We start from the raw sequence: 27602 nt of genomic DNA, 5'->3' as shown, positions 1-27602 counted from the left end.
GTTTCCCCCTTTACCTTTATAAACCACCATTTGCCTAGGTGCCACATCTGTCTCCTCACTATCCAAAGGCAGCCGGTCCTTTGTGGTCATAACCCCCTTCCCCGGGACAAACACTCCTTTTCCTTCTCACTTATTCCTTTCCCCATCTCCCCGGTCCTCTATCTCCTGTCTTTGTCTTTATTTCCTGATTCCCTGATTTTTGTTTCTCTGGAGCAAATAAATGTCCTTTGTGCAGAGTATAGACAAATCAAGGATGGATGCATCGCCCAAAAGCCCACCTCAGCATCAGCAATAATTCTCTAAAGCTGCAAGCCTGGAGCTCTGCCCAACTTGCAGATAGCTCATCAGGTTAGAGTCTCCTCTCATCAGCTATTGTTTACTCCTCTATAAACTCAGTCTTGTGACTCTTGTACCTTTCAGAAATTCTCTGAGCCTTGTAAGTTACATTTACTTCCAGGGCCTTGTATACCTGATTTACTTCCCAAGTCTTTTGAGCATTCCTCCTCTGGAGGAGAATATTACAGTTCCGAGGAAACGATCACCCAAACTGTACATTCAGCCAGTCAACTCCTGTTGTGCTAAAATGAGACAAGTTGTTTATGCCACCAATCTTAAATGAAGCAGAAATTGTTATAGGAGGGGGCTTTAGACAGCATATAGCTTGCAATGGAGGGTAATCCAGGACTGGAATGGAAGTCTATTACCACATGAGCCAGGGTGGAAAAATAACTAACAAAATGATAATTTACCTACTACCTCATTGCTAGCAGAAGTCTGGATGAGCCACATAGAACACATGATAACCCAAGATTAAACACAGAAGGACCTAATGCTAGAAAACTTGAAGAGAGAAGATGCTACATTCTAGCCCATAGTTCTCAGCAGAAAGCAAAACCTGAGAAGTGGGCAACTTCTCAGTCAGTTCTAAGAAGTATAGTTTGAGGGTTTTTTGTTTTGTTTGTTTTGTTTTTTTTTTTTTGCTTTATTTTTGGTTGGTTGGTTGATCTTTTGTAGAAAATGTCTCAAAATACAAAGATAAAAAGCCCTATTTTGATCAAACAAGGAGAAAGAGGCTAATTTGTAACACGAATTAAATCCCAGCCTCATCAAGACCCTTATATAAAAAATTGAGGCATGAGATAGGAAAGAGCAGACCAAGAGCATTTACACAGTGTCTAATTGAGAGCATATCAAGAACTCAGACATCCTGAAATCTACCAAAGCTCAGTTTTCAGTTCAAATCCCCATCCTCCCACGTCTGTTGAGGCAGCGCATGCCAACGTGGAGAGCAGAACTACCTGGCTTTGCTAGGCGTTCCTCGTGTATCTCACAGGCCCTGAGCCCCTTAAGGAAGAGGACAGGGCACCAAGGGGGCTTAAGAAAACACCCTAAGTATTGAAAAGTATTCTGGGAACTTTCTCCTAACCTGTAACAAAAAGCTCTGCCAATATTTACCAAGGAAACATTGGACTAGGCAAAGGAAAGCCTATAAGCTAGAAGGAACCTAACCCTGTGCATCCCCTGGGAAAAAAATGCTTCAATACTCGCTAACTTTGAGTTCACAGCAAGTTTAAAGAAAAGGTTACCACAAATAATGAGGACCAACTATGTTTAAATCACCAACAGCTATTGCAGGAGAGATGCCAGGAAGAAACGATAGAAAATCTGATATGTGTGTGTGTGAATAAGCACACTGTACTGAGGAAATGACCCCATCAGATTGGTCTCTTAAGTCTATGGGGCATTTTCTTGATTGATGATGGGTGTAAAAGGACTTAGCTCACTGTGAGTGAAACCATTTCTGGGTAACTGGTTATATAAGAAAGCAGGCTGAGAATGCCCCGGAGAGCAAGCGGGTAAGCAATATTCCTCTATGGCCTTTGCTTTGAGTTCCTACCCCAACTTCACCTCATGATGGATATTATAATATAATCCAATGGTTCTCAACCTTCCTAACACTGAGATCCCTTTTTTCTTTTCTTTTCTTTTCTTTTCTTTCTTTTCCTTTTTTTTGGACAGGGTTTCTCTGTGTAACAATTCTACCTGTCCTGGAACTAGCTCTTGTAGATCAGGCTGGTCTCGAACTCACAGAGATCCGCCTGCCTCTGCCTCCCAAGTGCTGGGATTAAAGGCTTGTGCCACCACTGCCCGACTATCTGTGACCCTTTAACACAGTTCCTCATGTTGTGGTGACCCCCCAACCATAAAAATATTTTGTTGCTACTTCATAACTGTAATTTTGCGACTGTTACAGATCATAATGTAAATATCTGATATTACATTATTTACAAAGGAGTTGTGATCCACAGGTTGAGAATCAGTGGATTATAAACTGTAGCGCTCTTCTCCCCAAGTTTCTTTTGTTCATGGTCTTTATCACAGGAAGAGAAAAGCAAACTAGAAGACACACCCACAGGTGCACATGCGTGTGTAGGCGAGGGTGGAAACATATGTGTATGTATGTGTTATGTAGATATCATACTATATACTGTATGTAGATATCAGAGGAAGGTTCCAGATGTCATTCCTTAGGAGCTACCCATCTTGCTTGTTCGTTTGTTTTAAGATTTTGTTTGAGGGCCTAGAAAGACGGCTCAGTGGTTAAGAGACTTTTTTATTCCTTCAGAGAAGCCAGGTTTGGTTCCCAGAACCCACATGGTAGCTCACAACAATCTGTAATTCCAGTTCCGGGTGACCCAGCACCTTCTTCTGGCCTCCTCAGGCATCAGGCACATACATGGTGGGCAAACAGGTATATAAGCAAAACATTCATACATATAAAATAAAAATATTTCTAAAAAGAAAATATTTTTTTATTTTAAATTGTGGATGTGTATGGGGGGGGGGGGGGGGTGGGTACGGTATGTACAGTGAACCCAAGTGCTCACAAAGACCAGAAGAGAAAGTCAAATTCCCTGGAGTTATAGGGAGCTGGGAGCTGCTCGCTGTTGCTGCTAGGACCCGAGCTCATGCCCTCTAAACAAGCAGTGCATCTCCTCACTGCCAAGCCATTTCTCCAGATCGTCCACCTCGCTGTCCGAGACAGGATCTCTCATTGGCCTGTGGATCACCAAATAGATTAAACAGGTGTGACCGTGTGACAGTGAGGCCTGAAGATCTACCCATCTCTGCTTCCAGGAAGCAGAATTACAAATGGACTCATCACACCCGACAGGTTTTTTGTTGTTTTGTTTTGTTTTGTTTTGTTTCTTTTTTTTTAAATTTATTTATTTATTTAAGGATTTCTGCCTCCTCCCCGCCACCGCCTCCCATTTCCCTCCCCCTCCCCCGATCAAGTCCCCCTCCCTCATCAGCTGGAAGAGCAATCAGGGTTCCCTGACCTGTGGGAAGCCCAAGGACCGCCCACCTCCATCCAGGTCTAGTAAGGTGAGCATCCAAACTGCCTAGGCTCCCACAAAGCCAGTATGTGCAGTAGGATCAAAAACCCATTGCCATTGTTCTTGAGTTCTCAGTAGTCCTCATTGTCCGCTATGTTCAGCGATTCCGGTTTTATCCCAGGCTTTTTCAGACCCAGGCCAGCTGGCCTTGGTGAGTTCCCAGTAGAACATCCCCATTGTCTCAGTGTATGGGTGCACCCCTCGCGGTCCTGAGTTCCTTGCTCGTGCTCCCTCTCCTTCTGCTCCTGATTTGGACCTAATGGATGGAAATAGAAAACACTATCCTGAGTGAGGTAAGCCAGACCCAAAAAGAGGAACATGGGATGTACTCACTCATATTTGGTTTCTAGCCATAAATAAAGGACATTGAGCTTATAATTCACGTTCCCAGAGAAGCTAAATAAGAAGGTGAATCCAAAGACAAACATATAGGCATCCTCCTGAATAATAACCTTCATCAGGCAATGAAATGGGACAGAGACAGAGACCCACATTGGAGCACCATGCTTTGTTTTGTTTTAAACAGGCTCTGGAGATCAGACTCAGGTCCTGTCCTCATTCTACCCCAGGGAGCATGCTATAGACTGAGCTGTCTCCTCAGTAATCTAGCATGCTATAGACTGAGCTGTCTCCTCAATGAACTGGCAAGGGTGAGGAATTTGAGGAGGAAGAGGCTAGGATTTCAGGAAGAACAAGTGAGGAGCGATCCAGAATCAGTTTAATATCATAAGTGTGAGAGGCTAGGAGCAAGTTTATGGCAAACAAAATGGTGTTTTATTTCACCCATTTCCTAAATGATTTTAGGGTAACATCATCAGAAGAGTGAGATTGCGCAGTGACTTTAAAGTCCATCAAGGAAAAAAATGTTTGCTTTGGTTAAGAGAATGGAATCTCTAGCCTGGATGAAGCTCTGACAATAAAGTTGGACAGATCAATCACTTGCTAAGGGACTGCCCCTTAGAAAGTTGGAACCACCCCTCAGAAAGGTGGAAATGCCCCCTCAGAAAGGAGGGTTCTCCTTAAGCCATGCTTAAGAAGTAGGAGACACAATTATCCTTTTAAGGAAAGAATGCGCTTGTCCTTCCCACAATCCCACCCTCCAAGAGGCTGCCTACAGAGCTGCGGCCATACACTTCTTGTTAGCCCACTTTCATGAATTACCCAGAAAAAATCCTTTTCCTTTTCTTCCTCCTAGCTCTGCCCTGGGCATCCATTCCCTAACACTTCAGCTATCATTCGGTTTCTAAAGCCCCTTTCCTGCCACGTGGCTGCTTCTCTGACATACTGCTGACCTCCATGTAGACGCTACTCAAAATCCAAATGGCATGCTATTGGAATGCCTCTTCTCTTCTCCATTTTCCTCCTCCAAGAGGCTACCAAGATTTGCATCTACCCTGCTCTGGCATTCTTTCTGTCCAACTCTAATAAAATTGTCCTCACGCTTAAAAACAAAGTTTGGTTCTTGACTGGTATTGAACCTGAGTAGTATCCCTCATCCACCACCACCTGTAACAGAAGACCAACTCCCCACCCCCACCTCATATGGCTACAAGGGGTCAACCCTTTCTAGGACTACACACGCGGGAAACGAGAGGACAACTGCAGAGCACAGAAATGTGATTCTGTTGCACAGCTTGATGTGCTACAAGCCGTAATCCGTTTGCCTTTGTGATTGCTACACAGGCACTTCTATGATGCCCATAAAGGAGAAAGGTTAACTTTGGAGGGAGATTATTCATGAGGGGAAAATATTTGGATTTTGAACAAGCCATTTGGGTAACCTACAGAGATGTATAAAAACAGAACTTCGGACTATATTAGAGGACTAATAGAAAAATCAAAACATAATCAAATTGCAATCACATTCCTCTATTTAATTTAACCTTTGAGGGGCTTGGTATATATTCTACTAAAATTATTTTCATCCAGTAACTCTCCAGGGAGCAAAAAGTAGAAGATCCACTTCAATATTTACATGCACATTTACAAACATACAGCAATTTCTTTACTTGTATGCTTTATTCTACCAAAGAATTCTAGACTATTAAGGCGTCCTAGATTTCTGCTGATGTGGTCCTCTGCCCAAAAACAACCTGGGGAGGAAAGGGTTTATTTGACTTACACTTCTAGGTCACAATCCGTCATGGAGGAGAGCCAAGGCAAGGCAGGAGCTTAAAGCAGAAACCACGGCAGATTGTAGTTTACTGGCTTGCTATCAGACTCATGATCAGCTTTTTATACAGCCCAGAGCCACCCTCCCAGGAATGGGTACCACACACAGTGGGCTGGACCCTCCTATTTGAACTAGCAATCAAGACAATCCTCTTTCTATCTCTGCCTCTCTCTTTCTTTCTCTCTGTCTCTGTCTCTCTCTCTCACACACACACATGCACACCTACACACACATGCACATGCACAGATTCACACCCACGTGCGCACACACACACAGCCAATCTAATGAAAAAACTTCTTCCAATGAGGTTCCTTCTTCCTAGATGTGTGAAGTTGACCATCAAGGTCAGCCATAAACCTTCTCAGCCTTTCTGTTACCTTTGGTTAAGTGAACTCATTCTGAAGAATTTAAAGAATTAGTGCCCAATCTTAAAGTGTGTCCCAAAAAATTTCACACACACACACACACACACACACACGCACGCACACACACCTTACTCTGCCCTTATAATTAAGCCAACTTAATTCATCAAAAGTTTAGTATCCAACCAATTCAAAAGAAACAATTTCTGTTCTTATTTTTCCAGTCCTCTTTAAAACATTTTTTAAAGAGGCTAGAGAACGACTCAGTGGTTAAGAACACTTGACACCCTTCCAAGGGATCTGAGATTGGTTTCCAAAACTCACATAAGGTGGCGCACAACCACCTATATGCTCCATCTCTGGGAATCCAACACCCTGTACTGGCCTCAGCAATCACTACATACATGCAGTGCACATGCATACACTTAAGCACACACAAACACATTTAATAAATGAATCTTTAAAAATATTTTTTAATGTGGAACCCCTGTCATTTTCAAGTTTCACCAGACCCTCCAGCTCTAGGATCAGGAGAAACTACTGACCGTTAGAACTAACCAGAAATGAGTAAATCTGAAATTTGCCCAAACTTTAATAGAGTGGGTGAACTAGAGAAAAATGGGGGGAAGATTGTCCATGGAGAAAAATTGCACCAATTAATATTAGAATTATTTCAAAGGCATCCATGGAACTCCCTTATTAAGTTTAAAAAAAAAAGGTAATATTGTCAGGGACTGACATAGTTACAAGGAATCAGGCACTTTGAAACATGACTGGTAGTTATATAGATGGATCTAACTTCCTAGAATGTAGCTAAAAGCAGTGATTACAGATGGTCCATTGACTGGGACTTAAACTTCTTTTTTGAGACATTTCATAGATCCCAAGCCAGACTTAAACTCATTAAGTAGCTTGCAGAAGGTATCCTCAAACACCTGATCCTGATCCTCTTAGCTCTACCTCCCCAGTTACTCAGTAAAGACTATATGAAGTGCTCCAACTGGCTAAGTGTTTGCCGCATTTATTCCCTGAGCATCTTGAATGACCTTTCCCCAACAGCTGATCATGCTAGCTTGATTTCAAGCAAAATGTGTGATTGCTAAAATTAGCACCAAGAACTTCTTGATTTTTTCCTGTTGTTTTTCTTCAATTTTCCTCTAAAAGAAAACATAGATTGCTAGGATATTTATGGGGAAATGTTATTCAAAAGAAGAACTATTGTCATCACGATTCTATATTAGACCAACTATATGTCATTAGTATTTTCAAGCTGCAGCTTGTAGTCCCTATTACAAGAAGTGTATATTTGGGCAGGTGAAATGGTTCCCACTTATAATTCCAGTACTCAGATTATCCCAGTACTAGTACAAGCTAGAGGATCAGGACTTCAAGACCACCCTGAGCCACACAGCAAGTTCAAGGATAACTTGGACTATATCAAATCCTGTCTCAAAAGAAAGAAAATCAAGAAAGAAAGGAAGAAAGAGAAGAAAGAAACACTAATCTTTTTAATGATTCTATAAGGTAGGTCATATTAATATAATATCCCTTTCTGAAGAAATAGAGACCCAAAAGTTGAGCAGTCTACCCCAAAATCCACTTATTAAATAAGTAGTTCTCAACCTCCCTAATGCTGCAGCCCTTTAATACATGTTGTGGTGACCCCCCAACCATAAAATTATTTTCGTTGCTACTTCATAACTTTAATTTTGCTACTATTATGAATCATAATGTAAATATCTGTGTTATCTGATGGTCTTAGGTGACCCCTGTGAAAGTGTCATTCGACACCCACAAAGGGGTCATATGCCCTACAGTTGAGAACACAATTTTAAGTGATGAAGCTAAGATATGAACTTTAACTCTTTGGTTCCCAAGTTCATGCTTCAGCTAGTGTTCCAGTAGGGGAGGGTATGCTTGAGCCTGGTAGCAAGGGCTGTTAGGGCTCCAAACAGCTTATTAAACAAGAAGTCTCCCTTGGAAGAAAATTGTTGGCATATTAGTAAGATGTAGAAGGCCATATTTACATCCTCTCCATCTGTTTCTCTTAGCTTTGTTATATAACCAACTTTTAAAAAACTTAATGGCATAAAAACTACAGCCAGATATGACACAATTGGCATTTGGTTCTACTGGCTTTCCACTCTACTTAGCTGAGCTAGGTAAGTCACCCCGATGGTCAGTGAAACATTCTGGATTCTGGAAGTCAGCTGACGATCAGCTGGAGCAAAACAATGGCCATAGATCTATGGTCATCCCCCTCCAGCAATGTTGGGGTCAAAGGATCCTCAAGATTAGCTAAGTCTCCAAGAAACAAGAGTGTTTCTGTTCTCTCTGCTTGTATCCTTTTTGCTATTGACCCATTGAAAAGAGCAAGTGGAGAAATAAACTACTCAAAGACACAATAAATAATTTGTGACTATGTTGGTCAACTTTTCGTTACTGTGACAAAATATTAGAAATGACTTTTTTAAAAGGAAAGGTCCAGGCAGGGGTAGGGGAGTAGACTTATAATCTGAGTATTTGGAGGTAGGAGGATCAGGAGTTCAAAGCCATTCTCAGCTACAGTGAGTTTGAGACCAGCCTGGGTTACATGAAACTGGATCTCAAAACTAAAATATAGGCTGGAGCAATGGCTCAGCAGGTAAAGGAGCTTACTGCTGACACTATAGACCCAAATTTTATCCTCAGGACCCATGTGATGGGAGGAAAGACCTGACTCCCACACATTGTTCTCTCACCCCCATACATATGTGCATGCATAAATAAATAAATGTGATTTTTAATCAAAAATTAAAAGAAAGAGGGAAAGTTTCTTTGCGGCTCACAGCTCTGAGTTTCAATGCATGGCTATTAGCTACCATTGGTTTGCAGTAGTGGCAAACAGTAGGCCATAGTGAGAATGCATGCAGTACTCACCTCATGTCAATCAAGAAGCAAAGGGAGGGATGCAAAGGAAAAGGGGTTGTATCACCCCTTTCAAAGAACATCATCCAAAGGACCTTCCTTCCACCAGACTTCACTTAAATGTCCTACCACCTTGAAATTGCCCACACTGCACACCTTCACACTGTAGAAGTAGCTATTAATGTACTCTATTGATAGCTCCATCATCAAATTTGGAACCTAGTAAAAAAAAATAGGCATGAAATAAATGTTTAATGAATGGAATTCTAGCTCCCTGTATGAAAAAAAAAATCAAGAATAATGGTCTCTTTTCTCTCTGTACCAATGACATCACACCAAGCAGTCTCTCCTCACAGAAGAGTACCTCTCCATAGATGATGGATCTCCGTGGCTCCTAGGATGTGTTCTTCCTGGTAGATGCTTCAAGCCTAAAGCTCTCAGAATCCCAGGAGAAGTTGCTCTGAACTCCCAAAGAGACCTGCCCTCTCTCCCAATCTCTGCCAAATCCCTCAGTGATGCCCTCTGGTGGCTTCTTTGGGTTGTACAATGCTTTGAGATCTTCTATACTCCAGCTGACAATTGCCGGTGCTCGCAATGAGTGGTTTTCAACAGGGGTGATGCCTTAATGATTCTGTCCTATTACTGTTCTGTTACTGTTACAGTTCTATTGCTGTGAAGAAACACCATGACTAAGGCAACTCTTATAAAGACAGCGTTTAATTGGGGGCTTGCTTATAGTGTCAGAGAGTTAGTGCATTAACATCACGGCAGAAAGCAGACAGACATGGTGCTGGATCAGTAGTTGAGAACTTTCCATCCTGATCAATAGGCAGGAGAGAGAGGGGGGAGAGAAGAGGAGGAGGAGGAGGAGGAGGAGGAGGAGGAGGAGGAGGAGGAGGAAGAAGAAGAAGAAGAAGAAGAAGAAGAAGAAGAAGAAGAAGAAGAAGAAGAAAGAAGAAGAAGAAGAAACTGGGTCTAGCATAGACTTTTAAAACCTCAAAACCCACTTCTAATGCCACACTTCCTCCAGCAAGGCCACACACCCTAATCCTTCCCAAACTGGGGACTAAGCATGCAGATATAAGGGGCTGTGGGAACCGTTTTCATTCAAACCACCACAGGTGCTAGGCTCTCACAGCTGAAATTCACTGATGTTTTGGGGAACTTGAGGTTATTGCAATTCATACAAAAACATGGCTTTCACCCCAAATAGAGTAAGAGTCTATTCTGGAGCCAAATATGAGTAACCATGATGCAAGATTTCGGTTTCCCCAAATACCATGTTTCAACATCGTTCTAATTTTATACAGTTTTTATAGTAAGCGAATAAAGTTAGGAATCAAGGCACTTTTCACATACTTTGGTGGAACCATCATCTGTGTGGGTTACAAAAGAGCAGCGACATCTCTGCTATAGGCCTCAGTGAGCTGGTGACATTTTTAGCCTTTGGGTTGGTGCAAGCTAGGGGTCTCATAGTACATTTGCAAAGGATTTCCCTAGTCACAAGGATGTTAGTTTGCACACAGAGGCAGGCAAAGGATGGCTATTAAAGAGGCTAACGACAGCCCAAGTGAATCCAGCTCTGCATCTATAACATTACAACTCTCTACAATCACTGAAGTCTGATCAGTCAAACAGCTTTGCAAAATGCCCAGTGTAGGTGCAGCTTTTCTTCTGGAAACCTCAGTTCATATGGCATTTGGAGGACAGGGCTGGCCTGCAGGAAAGGTCAAAAGCACTGCTAAACATCCTCCAATGGACAGGACACCCCCTCATAGGACACGATTAACCAGGCAAAAGTGGCAAGTATCTGCTGGGCATGTAGCTCCGTGATAGAACATTTGCTTAGTATGGTCGAGGTACTGAATTCAATCCCCAGAACTACTAAAATGTCCGTGTCTCTGCTGAGAAAAAATGCCTTATTCTTAGTGAGCCGTCCTTTGTCTTAAGGATTTAGGTGAGGAGGCATAATACAGAGACTGCCAAAATGGCCTCTCCATTAGGGGGAAGGTTTTGTTTGTTCATTAGGTTTTTTTTATTTGTTTTGTTTTTGGTTGTGTTTTGTTTTTTGAGACAGGGTTTCCATGCAGCTTTGGTAGCCATGGAACTAGCTCTTGTAGACCAGGCTGGCCTCTAACTCACAGAGATCTGCCTGCCTCTGCCTCCCAGGTGCTGGGATAAAAGGCGTACACCAGCACTGCCCTGCTTAGGGGGAAGGTTTTTATTGTGAATAAGAGAGAGAAACTGTTCAGAGGCATCTGGAAGAGTCTAGAGCAGAGAGAAGGAGAAGTAGTCTGGCCGTGACCAAGGCTTTCTGCAAGAGCGGTTTATTAGGAGGATGCAGAACTGTGGGAAAAACTCTTTCTGGGGACAAAAAAACCAGTTCCACAAGTCCCTGGGGAATGTTGGCTTTTATGTAACCACCAGAAATCATTTTCTAGCTCAGTTTGAGCTCATTTCTTGACCTAACAAAGGATCCACCTTCATGCCCATCCAAGGCTGTTACAAGGATAAATTACCCCCTCTGAAGAGAGTCGGTCTCTGGGCAATAACCTTAATCCCTGAACATGCCACTGAAACAGTTCATGGGGCATCCCATATTTCCTGGGGTTTGCTAGACAAACCAAACTCTAAATGGGAGCTTGGTTACATATAAGATGATCTTGTCATCTCTTCTTATTATCTATGCTCAATCCTGCTGATTCCAAAAGTAATTTTCTCAGGAAGCAGGAGTGTTTAATAGTTTTTTTTTTATTGTAAGCCGGTAAATAGCCCCAGGAAATAAAAATGGCTTCCAGTGGAGAACTGAATTGTGGGATTGCTATGTGAAGCATCAGAACTCTTTAATAAAATGTACCTTCGTTAAAAGGAATAATCCAGCTTTAACAAAATGATGCTTGATGCGCGGAGGAAGGGACTTTCTTAATGTCAGAGAGGACAGCAAGAGCAGCGAGAATGAAAGCTAAACAGCCCCTGATTGCAGTGGCAGCTCCCAGGTACAAAAACAACAGGAAATGGCAGCTTTAACTTGCTCGCCTCTTGCCACAGCTTTTAGCAATGAGAATTGGAGGAGAGTGGCTGACATTTCCCTAGCATGAAAGATAAAGTCAAATTTGCCCAGGAAATTTATGGAAGTAATCTTTAACCAGTTTTCATTATATTGTACCTCTACTCAAAAACATTGACTGGTTCCTCTCTGCCCACAGGATTTGAAAAATCGAAGGACATAGCTCATTTATAACAATGTATTTTGCAGGCATTGGCTCAGTGTCTTTCCTATATTACATTTTTTTTCAAGGTTTGGGTAGATGAAACAGGCTGTCTCATTTCTTCCTTGTACTGCTCCACAGTTTATGATCGTGGTCTGCTCATCTGTGTACCAATTCAATATAGCCTCCAAATCTCTAGAATCACAAGGAACAAAATACAAGGGTATATATTAAAATTTTTCAATGTTTTATATAGGTTAACGAGCAAGGAGGTAATATCAATATATAAGTTATATATTAATATGTAAATAGAATGAAAAGGATTCTAACCCCCCTTCAGGGGAATTCGTGGCCATGGTTGGAGTATTGTAACTGCCAGTGGCATGCTCCTTAGCCTGATCCAATCTAGTCACACACTCAGCACCATGAGAGATTTCTAAAACCTTATTCTAATATTGGCTGAATAGCCAGAGGACTGGGACCAAAACTAAACCTGATGAAAAGGTTTTTTTAAATCTTGACTGTACTTCAGAATCCTTAATGCTTCAGGACCTCAGGAGTGGATCTGGACATCAGCAATCAGGTTCTAAAGTGTGGCTAAAGAGGAGAACTATAGTTCTAAATGGGCGATTTCTTGATGTCTCTGTAGAAAGAGGCATGAGTAGGCCAAGCTATGTAAACTCACCAGTTTTCCTTCAAAAAAGTTATTCATATTTTAAGTTTCATACAAATATGTATCCCCTACCCCACCCTTTAGTCCCTTTTGATCCCCTACTTCTACTTTCTTGTCACATGTGCACATACAATTTTTTACATTTTTGTATTTATTTTACGTGCATTGGTGTTTCGCTTGCAGGTTTGTCTGTGTGAGGGTGTCAATTTAGCACAAAACGTGGGAAGCACAAAGGAGAGAAAACATGCCATATTTGTCTTTCTGAAATTCGTTTAATATGCTTGATATATTTCCAGTTACATCCATTTTCCAACCAACAGAGGAAGTTCATCCTTCTTATATCTGAGAATAATTCCATTGTGGAGACTGGAGGGATGGCTCAGCAGTTAAGAATGTTAGCTGCTCTTCCAGAGGAGTCAGGTTCTAGTCCCAGCACCCACATGGCATCTCACAACCATCTGTAACTCCAGTTTCAGGGGCTCCATCGCCCTCTTCTGACCTCCAAGGGCACCGAGCATGAAAGGGATGAACAGACAAACATGCAGGCAAAACACTATACACATAAACTCTTTTTTAAATTCTATTGGGACTATAGACTATATTTCCTTTATTCCTTCCTCTACTGTTGGACACCTAGGTTGGTTGTCTCAGTTATTGTGAATCACGCTGCTGTAAACTGCTGTCAATTTTTCTTCAGAACCGCTAGCCTCCCAATAATAACACAGAGCCTTGTTAATTATGTAAGCTTTGCTGATAGCTTTGGCTTATTTCTAACCAACTCTTATAACTCAAATTAACCCATTTCCATTAATTTAGTTTCTCCCTCATGGCCTTATTACCTCATCTCCCTAGTGCCCATCCTGCTTGCTCTGCATCTCCTGGCATCTCCCTCTTCTTCCCAGTGTTCGCTCTGCCTGGAAATCCTGCATAGCTATTGGCTGTTTAGCTTTTTATTAAACCAATCAGAGTGAAACATATTCATAGTGTCCAGAAAGATTATTCCACAACAGTAAACACTGATGTGCAAGTATCTCTGTAATATGCTGACTTAGAGTCCTTTTGGTCAATTCCCAGGAGTGGCATAGCTGGGTTATGCTGGAGCTATATTATGCTAGAGCTTTTTTTGTAAATTTCTTTTTATTTGTGTGTATGTCCATCTGTATGTATGTGTATATGCCGTGTGTGTGTGTGTGTGTGTGTGTGTGTGTGTGTGTGTGTGTGCCTGCAGAGGCCCAAGAAGGCATTGAATCCCTTAAGACTGGAGTTATAGGTGGTTGTGAGCCACCTGAAATGGGTGCTGGGAACAGAAGAACTCAAGTCTTCTGGAAGAACAGGAATCGTACTTGACTGATAGGCCATCTCCCTAGCCCAGTTGTCAGTTTCTTGAGGAATCACCATACTGATTTCCACAGTGGTTGGACTAGTTTTCATTTCCACAAGCAGAGCACTCCAGTACCTGGGGGAGCTTATAAAATCAAGAAAGCCTTCAGAGAACTATGGGCTCCACACAGAAGGGAACATAGCTAAGATTCAAACATCCATATCTGCAAGAAGTCAGGCACCAAAGTGAGAGCCACACACACTTTACCCATGAGGAAGCAACCATGTTTCTACATAAGACAAACATACAGAATCATTCTGATATCAAAAGAATTGCACAGCAGTGAGGAGAAATTGGCTAAACTGCCCAACAACACTATCTTGCTTCTAGAAAAAAAAAAGAAAAATCTATATGATTTGTAATTCTGCAGGGAAGCCCTGTTGTCTTCTGATCTAATTGAAACCATTATTAAATTACTTCTCAATTGATGTTGAAAACGGAAAAGACTTTGCTGAATGATCATGTCTCCACATTGATTTTTATATACCATCCACTCCTGGCTTTGACTCTGGGGCCAAGCTCCCTGCCTGTATTTTCAGAGAGATTGTGAACAAAGATCAATGGGCCAACACCCGCCCCACAAGGTGAAAGTGAAACTCTCAGGCTTGCCTCTGCTCAAAGTGGTAGGAGGTGAGAGGTCAAAACTGTCTGTGCTCTCCTATTGTCTAAAACAATAGCAATCTTCAAATAATGCTGTATTTAAATTCTGTCATAGAAACTCTTTGCAACACTGTAACAGTTGTTACATTATCCAGGCATTCCTAAACCCTCAATTTAGTTAACAAAGGACAGCAGAGCCTTTGCATTCTCCAGGGCCCTGAAGTCACAAAGTGACAAATATTACACAAGATATACTAACTTCCATATGACAAAAATACAAAGTAACTTGGGGCCGGCGGGTCAAGGTGCTTGATGCCAAGCCTGATGATCTAATTTTGGTCTCTAAAACCCTCAGGGTGAAAGGAGTAAATTGAATTGACTCCAAGTATTGTCTTCTGAACTCTAAATGTGTGTATAGACACAGACAGACAGACAGACAGACAGACAGACAGATAGATATTTTTAAGAAAATAATTCTAACTACACCTACTGAGCTTCATGTCTAGGAGAGGAAAAATAAAACTTTGTGGCCCTCCTTATCCTTAAAACATGGGGGTCCTGGAACAGTCAATGTCACATTTCTCTTCCTTAGTCCTTGGACCCGGGACCATTCTGGAGCAGTAGCTGCCTAACACATTGTCCCAGGCTCTCTCCTTCACTTTTAACCTTACTCCTCCCCTAGCCTGCTGTCCTTAGCAGATAAATATTATCTTTGAAATAAGAGGTTGCTCTTTGTGAAGTCACTTTGTCACCCTCTACTCTCTTATGGTGTTTGTTCTCTTTAATGTTGTTTTTATAGATGTACACCATACATATGCAAATGCATCTATGCGTATAGTCAGCCCACTGTATCTGTAGGTTTGGCATCCACAGATTCAACTAACCTCAGATTGAAAATGTTGTAAATTGCATCGGTACTGAAAATGTAGACCTTTTTTTCCTCGCTGTTAGCCCCTTTGCAATCCCATACAACTGCTTCCATAGCACTTATACTGTGTTGGGTAATACTAACCATGTAGAGATAATTTAAAGCATATAACAGGATATGTGGGTGGAGGGCTAGGGATGTAGCTCAGTTGGTAGAGTGCTTGCCTTGCGTGCAGAAAGCCCTAAGTTGAATCCCCAGCACCTCATAAACTAGGTGTGGTCACAGATTCTTTTAACCCCAACACTTAGAAGGTAGAAATAGAGGGAGCAGGAGTTCAAGGCCACCCTCAGCTACACAGTGAGTGAGAGGCCATCCTGGGCTACATATAACCCTACCTCAAAAAGCCAAACAAAGCAAAGAAGATCGTTTGCATGAGTATCTAAGTGGTGAAGTCTTAGAACCAATCAAGGACAGCAAGAACTATGGTGGTCTGTAGCTAGACAGTCCCTTGTGGCAGGAAATCATGGCAGCAGGAGAGCAAAGCAACTGCTCCCACTGCATACGCAGGCAGGAGGCAAAGAGATGCAGGCAGCTGCTCCCTTGCTTTCTCCTTTTTCCTCTGTCTAGGACCCCAGTGCAGGAAATGAATGCTGCCCATGATCATGGTGAGTCTTCCCATCTCACTTAGCCCTCCCTGGCAGTGCTCTCAAATGCACCCACAATTTCTATCTGATTCAAAATCCCATCAATCTGTGTTAACCAGCATGAGAAGGAAGCTTTCCCAACCTCAGGGAATATTAGAACTGGAGGAGTTTTGTGGCCCATAATAACCCCAAATAAGTTGTCCACCCTACAACTAATACCTCCTAAAGTAGCCCATTCCACTGTGTGTGTCATTAAACACATGGAAATAAGTCCATAGACTGTGAGGTCCACTAGTGTTCTCCACCAACGCATTTCAAGTACCGAAATCATATCTCTTCCAACACTTAATTTGGGGGACTCTGAAGAAGCCTTGAGCAAATGTAAAGAGTGGATGATGCTCTGGGTGAATGTGTATTGTTGACATGGAACAAGCATGTCAAGGACCCAATGCCTGAAACCCCATTGGAGTTGTGAAGCCTTCCCTCTGGAGTGAGGCTCGGAAGCATGGCAAAGCCTTTGTGTGGTCCATACACAAATGTTGACAGTGTGTGCAAGGATGCATGTTTATAAGTCATTGACCAGGGAATGCCAAAACTAGCAACTGCAGCTTCCTCATGCAGGATGACTACAACCTGAGACTAGCTGCCTGTGCTGTACATAATAAAGAAGCTGAGATTCTGGCTTTCTGTGTAGTTGGTGCCACTCCATCAGAGTGCACATTACCCACCTGAGCCTGGCTTTTCCATCGATGTCTGTGTGCCTGTCCTTTTTTCATTCCCTTGCTGCCCCTAGTCAGGTCAAGTCCCAGCCTCACTTGCTATGGCATTTGGTTTCTGTTCTCATTGCTGTGACATATAAAACTGACAGAGGCAGCATAAGAGAGAAAAGGTTTGTTCAGGCTACAGTCCAATATGGCAGGGAAATCCAGGTGTCAGGTGCCTGAAACAACTGTCACATTACATCTAAGTCACTAAAAGAGGGCAATGAATGCATGCTTACTGCTACTCAGTTACCTTTCTCCATTTATACAGTTCAGGAACCCCTGCCTAAGGAATGGTTCTTCCCACAGTGGACAGATCTTCCCATGTGAATTAAGGTAATCATGCCCTCAACCAACATGTCCCAAAGTCTGTCCATCTCCCAGGAGATTCTAGATCCTGTCAAGTTGACAATTTACACTATCCAAAGCATCAAATTTGGCACTCCTGGTTTATTCAGGTATTTTTTTAGACAAGGTCTCTAGCCCAGGATTCCCTCAAATTCACTAAATAGTTGAATATGACCGTGAATGTGCCTGAGTGCTGAGATTACAGATGTGGACCACCACAGCCTGTTTTATTTATTGCTAAGGATCGAGACATGGGCCTTGTGCATGCTAGACAAGCATTCTAGCTTTTGAACTACATCTCAGCCCTGTTCAACCATTTTTTAAAAGCAGATTTCTACTTCCAGTAATTCATGGGACAGATGATCTACTGCAGATCACTGCAGTAAGTTACACTGTAGAAAGATGGAATTTCAGAGACTTGTAGGGAAAATATTTACTCCACTAAGCAAAGACTAGCTCTGTCTTCCATCCATATTGTTCTAATTAATCCACCAAGCCAGATATGAAGTCTGTTGTGAGGGCTATCAGAAATTCTGATTATCAGGGTTCTCTAGAGACAGAACCAATAGGATATGCATATAGATATATGAGAGCTTATTTATTAAGGAAATTAGCTCATACAATCACAGCAGCAGCTGAGAAAGTGCCACAATAAGTTGCCTGTAAGCCAAAGAGACCCAAGGATGTCAGGAGCATTTCTCCATCTAAGTCTGAACACCTCAAAACCACAGAAGCTGATGATGCAGCAAGGGGTCTGAGGCCAAAAGCCTAACAATTAGGAGAAACGTTGTTAATGTTAAGTCCTAGCATTCAAAGACTGGCAAGCCTAAAGTGCTGGTGGCCAGGACAGAAGACAATGTGTCCCAGCTCCCAGAAGGAGTTGTCAACTCATCGTCTGTAATATGATCTCCAGAGCCCCAGACAACTGAATGAGCCTTGTATTAGTTACTTCTCTCATTCTTTGATAAATGCCATGACAAAAGAAACCTGAGAAAGAAAGAGTTTGAGTGTACAGTCCACTGTAGCAAGGAAGGCCAGGCAGCAGGAGCTTTAAGCATCTGGTTCATTGCACCCAATCAAGAAGCAGAGAGCAATGGACACTAGCACTGAGATCACTTCCTTTTTCAGTTCAGGATCCCAGGCTGTGGAATGATGCTGCCCACAGTTCAGGTGTGTCTTCCCAACTTAGTTAATCTAATATAGATAATCCTTCATAGATTTGTCCAGAGGCTAGCCTAATCTTGAAAGGCTATCATGGTCATGTCTAGAGGTCTGTCTCCTACGTAAATCTAGATCTCGTCAAGTAAACAGTCAATATTAACCTTGACCATACCTATCCATGTTCAGGGCATTTTTGTTTTGTTTTGTTTTTTTCACCTAGGCGAGCCAGACTCACATGCTACTCTTCTATGGAAACACCTTTGTAGATATATTCAAAACCATGCTTTTCTGAGCAGATTTCTAAGTAAACTTTAATCCAGTCAAGTGGACACTTTAAAAATTAACTTAAAAGGTGTGGACCATTTTTGCTTCAATATTGATGCTTGACTACTCTATCCAAAAGGAGAAGGGTGGGATTTAAAGAGCAAGTGAGAGAGATGAACAGGTGAAAAATTCTGAACTCTAAAAAACAACAAAAGAATAATGCTGCCTTGATTTTTCCAAAGATAAAGACCATGAATTTGGCAAGCCACAGACTGATGAATTTGATATTTGTTCTAACTCAGTGAAATCTTTTCTCTAAATTGCCAGAGAGTCTCTATATCAGGCTTTGCAGAGAAAAGAAATGAGACTAACCTGGCCATGCTGTGTGACTCTGAGCAGAGTTTCTTAACTTTGGCTTCACATTGAAGTCACTTAGCAAAACTGTAATAAAGGTGATGGGCTCTTGGGGCCCCACCCTAAACACTCTAATTGGATCATTCTTCAATATAGGCTGAGCATCATCAGTCCTCTTAGTGTTGACTGCAGGTGATTGGAATGTATAGACAAGGTTAAGTGCAAATTCATGCAGGCTCCTGGAGAACAGCACATCCCTTTTCAAGGAGCCAGGATCTATTTTCTTTTAAACCTATTCTGAAATATTGTATCTGCCCTCTGTCCATGTTTATTTACTTATTGTGAGGCTTGTTCCTCTATGTTACCATGACTGCCCTCCAATACACAGCTGTCACCCTGCCTCTGCCTCTTATGTGCTGAGATTAAAAGCATATACCACCACCCTGGCTATTTGTTTTTGAGACAGGATTTCATATATCTCAAGTTGGCGTTTAACTCTATATGTAAGAGAAGAGGACCTCAAACTTCTGATCCTCCTGCCTCCACAGCCTACATGCTTGGTTTAGAGCAGTGCACCACCATACCTGGCTTAATCAATCCTAGGATAGCGTGTGCCAAGCTGACAAGGGGTCAGTTGTACTGTCAAGTTTTATGTCAACTTGACACAAACTAAAGTCATCTGAGAGGAGGAAGCCTCAAATAAAAAAAATGTCTCCATAAGATTGGGCTGTAGCCAAGCCACTAGGGCATTTTCTTAACTAGTAATTGATGGAGGAAGGCCCAGCCCATTGGGCGTGGTGCTATCCCTGGGCTAGTGGTCTTGGTTTTATATGAAAGCAGGTTGAGCAAGCCAGTAAGCAGCACCCCTCCATGGTCTCTGCATCAGGTACTGCCTCCAGGTTCCTGCCCTGCTTAAATTTCTGTCCTGACTTGGTGTAGGAGGGTCTTCTTTCTATGTGTTGCTTTCATTGGTTGAATAAAGAAAACTGCCTTTGCCTTTTGATAGGGCTGCCCTTAGGAGGACGGAGTAGACAGAACAGAATGCTGGGAAGAAGGGAAGTATGGCAGACACCATGATTCACCTGCCCGAGTCAGACAGATGCTGGTTAGACTCGTCCCGGTAAACTACAGTCAAGTGGCGATACAGATTATTAGAAATGGGTTGAACTAATATGTGAGAGTTAGCCAATAAGAGGTTAGAGATAATGGGCCAGGCAGTAATTTGAATTAATATAATTTTCATGTGGTTATTTCGGGGGCTAAGCTAGCCTGGCGGCAGGATGCGGCCCATTGCTCTCATACTACAGAGTGGCGCCCAACATGGGGCAGAACAAAGGGCCCACTCTCTGCTCCCTACAACACTGACTTCCTGCAATGATGGACAGTGATGAAGAAGCATAAGGCTAATAAATCCTTTCCTCCCCAAGTCGCTTTGGCCATAGTAACTGTAACTCAATAGCAACCATAACTCAGAAAAATGGATCCCCAGGGTTTCACTCAAGCAAGCACTCAATCAACTGAACCACATTCCTAGTCTCCCATTTTTGATGTCAGGTTTCATTGGCAGAGAGCCATGTTCATTCACGCAGAGTGTCACTGGTTGCTTCTACATAAGACAGGTGACTTAAAGTAGCATGGTGAGGACCATGTGGTCCCTCAAAGCCTGAAGTATTGGCTTTCTCACACTTCAGACAAAAGGCTCTTCACCTCTGACTTTGCATCAACGCCACCTTCACCAGCTTTAGAAAGCTCAAAGTGCCACTGTTTGTTTTCACAGTTTGTGCTTTTGACAGCCAACTGTTCTTCCAGGCCCTCTCCTGCTTCCCAGGATAACCTATGAAAGTCTGACAGTATACACAGTATCATTTACCACAATACTGATGATAATGGGCACAATAGGAAACCCTTTAAGGTTGCCTACAACAGCATTCAAGAATTATCATGTCCATGAGCTCATCGACAAAATGAGCATGGGTTTTAGGTGTTAGCTTCCTAGTGAGCATTTCATGCTGTCTATATGGTTAAATTTCCCTCTCTACCCTCTGAACCTGCAAACTATTACAACCTGAGGGGTGGGGGAGATGGCTCAGTGGGTGAAGTGAGTGCTGCAGGATTGTGAGGGCCTGCCTGAGTTAAGCTCTCTCCCAGGTACCCACATAAAAGCCAGGTGCAGCGATGCACCTTTGTAACCGCAGTGCTGGTGAAGGAGGGCAGAGACAGGCAGATTCCCAGAGCTGGCTGGCCAGCCAGCCTTGCCAAATCAGTTAGCTCTAGGTTTGTTGAAAGCCTCGGTCTCAAAAACACAAAGTTTCGAGTGATTCAGGAAGATGTCCAACACCCTGGAGCTGGAAAGATGATGTATTGCTCTTGCAGAGGACCAGAATTTGGTTCCCACCATCCAAATTGAGCAGCTCACAATCACCTCTAACTCTAGATCCAAAGGATCTGACAGCCTCTTCTAGACTCTGGGGTACCTGCACTGACATGTGCATGTGCACACATGCACACACACACACACACACACAATTTATAATAAAATGAAATCTTAAAAAATATACCATCCATCTCCATTTATGCATGTGTATGCACGAACACATACACAGAAACCTGAGATTTAATATAAACATTAAACTTTTGGCAGGTAATGTCCATTCATTATGTACATTTGGAAGGCAGATACTGCAGATTTTGCTCTACCTCAAACCGTGAGGATTTCATTCTGCAGGTGGATCTACAGCTTCTGACCTTGACCCATGGAAAATGAGCCCTAAAATCAATCTGAACCTATAGGAAAATGTCTGTAAGAATTTCCACTCCCACCTTACTGCCCTTGCATTCCTCTCTTACCGAACAGTGATCTGAATTCTCAAGATCATGAAGTATGATACACTGTGGGATAGATGTCCATGGATTACTCATAGCTTGAGTAGTAATGATTTTCTGACCTTTGTATGCATGCATCGCCATCCCAAGTGAATTGCCATTAGAAGTGATAGTTTTCCTTGGTCACGTGAACAGTTTGTGCAGGCTTTCAGTGTGATTAATTTTTCACCATATATCGATAAGACCTAGATATGTCCACAGCCAGAGGAACTGCATCAGAGCACAGACGGCCTCAATCACAGGTTTGCTCCCATTATGATAGCTAGCAGGTTCGGACAACAGCACTCAGGGAGGCTGCCAGAAGCCCTTGGATACTAAGTGTGTGTAATCATACCTCACACATGAAAATCACTCTCATTTCAGTCAATAACCCTGTGAAGAAAACAAAATCATTAACCGGAACAGTAAAATCTGAGAAAACATTTAATGCAGTCCCTATATGGAATGCTCCCACCGGTAGAAAGCCCTTTAATTGAGCAGAAGAAAATTGCTGGGAGCTTAAAGGCTAAGTGATGTTCAGAGCTAGTCCTAAATGTCGTACTAGCTTCATTAGAATCACAAAGTATGGGTGAATAGAATATACCTTGACCTAACACACACAAAATGAATTAATTGACTTACGATTTCACCAAATAGGAAAAGGACTTCTATGGATTACCTCCGAGTCACAAATACACAAAACACCCGCTGACACAAAGCTGGTGTTAGGATAGCCAAGAAAGCGCCTGTCAACTTTCCCTCAGCAGACCTGCCCACCTCAGTACTCCACAGCATCTGGCCTTGTTCCCTGGTCCCTCGAGTTGTGATAGATGGCATTATTTCTAGATTTCTAGAAACCCACTTTATCAATCACAAATGGCTAGAGATGTACTTCAAGTGTCTAGTAGGCATTCCCTGTGATCAAATGCCTTTTGAAAACAATTCGTCCATGATGGGTCTGTGATATTATTTTCCTCTGAGCCAGAAGATTTTTCTGTTACATTTATTTATTTGAGCATGGTTGGGGATGCAGGAATGCCACCTGGAGGGTGGAGATCAGAGGATAACTTGAAGGGACCTTGAAATCAAGTCTCTCGCTCCTCTATGTGGGTCGGGTAATTGAGCTCAGTTCATGAATGCTGGCAGTAAATACCTTTACCGACTAAGCCATTTCACCAGGCCTTAGCCAGAATATTTAACTAGCCAAAAGCAAATAGTTACACGTGTAACGTCACAAAGTTTAGCACATCAAGTCAGAGAAAAATGTTTCGTTCTGACTCCATCCCTCCTCACTGACAGCCACGCTCTGTTCTCTCCTGTGTCAGAATAAGGCTACAACACAGCTACCAGTGATGGAGCTGGGATTGGATTCTAGCCCAGCAGCCAGGTAGGGTAGAAAACTCTGGTAAAGCTGGGAATCTGCTTCCCATCTGTTGGATTCAGATCCTCCTCCTCCGAGAAACCCCATGCTTCATAACAATGCTTCAGATTACATTGTAAATGCAGCAAAGCTACTTGCTAATTAAAATAAAACTGGAAGGGGATGGAGAGATGGCTCAGCATCTGTGCTTACTGCTGTTCCCGAGGACATGGCGTTAGTTCCCAGAACCAATGTGGGGGCCATGCTCACAACTGCCTGTCACTCCAGTTCCGGGGAAGGTGTTGGCCTCTTCTTGCCTTCTGCACCAGGCACATATGTGGTATACATACATACACACAGACACTCAAACACGTAAAGGAAATAAATAGTAATCTAGGACAGGGATCAATCTTTTTGGGGTGTGATTTTTACGTATGTCTCTTTGGGGACATGGTCCCATCCTGTAACTCGGGTAGACCTAGAACTTATGTAGCTCAGGCTGGCCTCAAACTTGCAGTGATCCTCCTGCTTCGGCCACACAAGTGCTTGGATTGCAGAAATGAGTCATCGTGGCCTGGGATCAATCATCCACTAAAGCAGTTAACCACCTGATATTCTATGTTGGTCAAATGCAGCTAAAATAATACTTTATCTAAGTGCAAAACATGACCCCAGCCAGGGACACAATTCAAGGTATCTTGCATGATGTGTCAAATGGTGGCAAAAAACAAAAGAAAACAATAAATTAATTCTTTTGTTACATAAAAGTTGGTAGAGACGGCAAGTCAATGCTGTACAGTGGAGAAAGGAACTCTGAGCTATAAGTCTCAGAGCTATATGATAACATCTTAGCTTCGGGTTGTTGAAAGCCAAACTAATACATTCTAAAGGTTTTGCCTGATTGTAAAGAGGATGTTAGATCAGATACAGAGCTTAGCAATAAATGGCTATTAAGGAGACTAAAGATAGCCTAGGATAATTTTGGCTCCTGATTTGTAACATTCCAACTTCTCCACAATCTTGGCAGTTCCAGTTACTGTTAATCCATCATCTGTAGAGTAGTCAATATAGGTTTTGCTAAGGAAGTTCACATGTATGATGATGTAGCAATTCCACTCCTAGTGACGCAGTCAGGAGAAATAAAATCATATGTGCTCACAAACACTCACATCACTGTTCATAGCGTTGTTCTCAGTAACTGAAAAAGTAGGAAGAACCAAAATATCCATCAGCTGGTCAATAGATAAGCACTATGACTCTCCATTATTATAAACAATCCAGAAGAAACTAGCCTACGAATTAAAGGTTGTTGTCAGGAGCTGGAAGGATGGATGGAACGTGGAAAATGACTGCTAATGGATACAAGGTTTATTGGGAGAGGAAGTAATGACCTTTTTCTGAGTTACTTTGTGCTGATAGCTGCCACAATTTGTGAATAAACTGACATACATCGAATAAACAAATTCTGAAAGGTTAGATGTTCTCTCTGGGCTGCGAACTCTACCTCAGATTTAAAGAAGGGAGAAAGGGAGGGTGAGAAAGAGGGAGGCAGGAAGCCTACTGCGGGAGAATAGCTGAGAATGAAGCCAATCTGGCTCTAGTAGGTGAGATTCAGCCCTTATGGGAGGAGGTACAGAATTTACGAACTCCTGGCTCCCTGTCCTGAGAACCTTAGAGAAGGCAGGACGAACGTAGGAGCCAGCTAGGAAATGTCCCATTGGAGGCCAGCAAACCAGGCTGGAGAGAAGAAACGTGCCACCGCGGCTCTAATAAAGTTCCCTACCAGTCATCCATCCCCAGCTCACCTGCTCTGAGACACTTCAGTAGAGGTTGTGGGGCATTACTCTTTAGAAAAACGTAAGGGCGCCACCTGCAGGACAGTGCAGCCCAGCATGCATGGAAGAGGTCCTCAAAAAGCCATCACTTCTGGCCGACCTGCAAAACCATCCATGATGTTAAAACACAGCCGTGCTAGGGTAAGAGACACCTATGTCACCGTAACCTCCCAGTACCACCACCAGCCAAGCTCAGCATCACGCCTCTGGGCAGCCAAGAAACGTTCCAATATATAATCAAGGTAGCAGCTTAGCTTTGGAGCTAAAAGACAATAGATTGCTAATGGACATGAATAGTGACTGTTTCCTCCTCTCTCCCTCTCCCTTCTTCTCTCTCCCACTCCCTCCCTCCATTCCTTCCTTCTTCTCTTCCTCTTCCCCAGCCCCACAATGCTCATGTATAGGTAGAAGACAACTCACAAAGGTCAGTTCTCTCCTTACTTCCTGTGGGTTCCAGAGATCCAACACAGACCATCAAACTTGGTGGCAAGTGCTTTTACCCACTGAGCCCTACATCTTATTTTTGAGACAGGGTTTCTCAGGGAGCTGTCAGCTTGTTGATTCAGCTAGACTGGCTGGTCAGTAAGCTGCCCATCACCGGTGTTATGGGCATGCATGGTTATGCCAGGCTTTTATGTCCGTTCTGGGTATTTGAACTCAGCTCCTCAAGATGTCGGCAACAAGTGCTATACCCATTAAGCCATGTCACCAGTGTTATCTATTTGCATCAGTTGTTTAAATTGCAGGAATAAAGTTATTGCTTTTATGTTTATGCTTTTTAATCATGGAATTAAACCTAGACAAAACTCAAAATGCTTCTGAATCCAATCCCCATATGCTGGCAGGATGTGGGGAAAGAGACAGCGGTGTTCACTGTTAGTGGGAAGGTAAACTGGCATGGCCACTATGGGAGTCAGTGTGGAGTTCCTCAAAAAGCTAGGTAAAGAACCGCCACATGTCCCAGCTACGATACTCCTGGCCCTTCCTATGACAGACATACTTGCTCATCCACGTTCATTCATGACTCTATTCACTATCTCCAGCTTGAACGGCCACCAATGGCTAAACGGATAATGAAAATGTGGTATATTTACAACATGGAACTTATTCAGTCATCAAGAAAAAACATGGAATTTTCAGGAAAAAATTAATGAATCTATAAATTACTATGTTAATAAAAGACTAATGCCTACCACCTGTTCTTTCTCATACTCAGAGGCTAGCTTGTAATTTTTCCATATGTGTATTTATATAGGAATTGATGTTGGTAGGAGTGAGGAAACCATCGGTCTTTATGTTAAAAACAAGAGTTGAGGGATGAGGTGGTAGAAGGAGAATTGGCTCAATGGTTAAGAATGCAGGCTGCTCTTGCAGAGGACCCAGGTTCAGTTCCCACCAGCCACATCAAGCAGTTCACAACCACCTAGAACTCCAGTTCCAGAAGATCTGACGCCACCTTCTGGCTTCCATGGGCATCAGGCATGCACAGATGGACATACCTATGCATGTACAGGCAAACAACTCATAAACATGAAATTAAAATAAATAAATCTTTATCAAAGGGAGCTTGTGTTTGAGTAACCTTTAAAAGCACCATATACCTAGCACCCTCATGATCCAGGGTGATGCACTTAGCAGTGAGCAAGCCTGATTTCAACTCTGCTCTCTGTGATGCTTTCAGAACTCATCCAGCTTCTCAGACCTCTGCTTTTACCGATAGTTACCAGCCCAGGGAGTGTCTGCTGCTCCCTGCTAGCAAGTGGAAAGCCTGAGACCCAGTGATTAGAACTTGAGACCCAGTGCTCAGAACCTGAGACCCAGTGCCCAGAACAGGAGTGACGCCACAGAGACTGGAGTAGCTTGATCATCTCCAATGCACCCTACCAAGCCTGGAACAGAATGTGCACAAACCAAATCATCTGGTCCAGCTCCCTCACAGCATTCCATCATTTTATTTACTGCACACAAACCATAAGCTCTGCAGCAACTGTGGAAACACAGTTTATTTAGGTAACTAAAAATATCGCCCAAATGGCATTTGGCCATTACTGCATTTCCCAACTCCTCCTGCGTGCCCAAGTCCTACACTAAATTACCCTGAGTGTAATGGAAAGAGGATGGGCTGTTTAAGATGAAATTGACTGTGCCAGGGTTGGGGGGCTTGGAATGCCATAATCCTACCCGACCACTCATTCCATTTTCCCTTTTAGGACCCCAAGGGAACTCAAAATGCAAAAACTAACCCAGAAGAAACAAAATCATAGTTTATTATCTGCCCACTGGAAGGAGTGGAATGTAGCCACCAAAAGAATGAGTACAGGTGGGTGATGTAAAGAGGAAATCTCTATATTCTGTCTTACATTCAAAACTTACTTCATTGTGTTGCTGGGCAGCCATCCTCCAGCTCCAACTGCCCCCATGCGAAAGACTGAGATGTGATGG

This window comes from Microtus oregoni, unplaced genomic scaffold (genome assembly GCF_018167655.1).
Source record: "Microtus oregoni isolate MIOR12 unplaced genomic scaffold, Mior012 000061F_ref0000440, whole genome shotgun sequence".
Classification (NCBI taxonomy): domain Eukaryota; kingdom Metazoa; phylum Chordata; class Mammalia; order Rodentia; family Cricetidae; genus Microtus; species Microtus oregoni.
The sequence above is the reverse complement of the archived record's forward strand: the minus strand, read 5'-3'. Positions refer to the sequence as shown.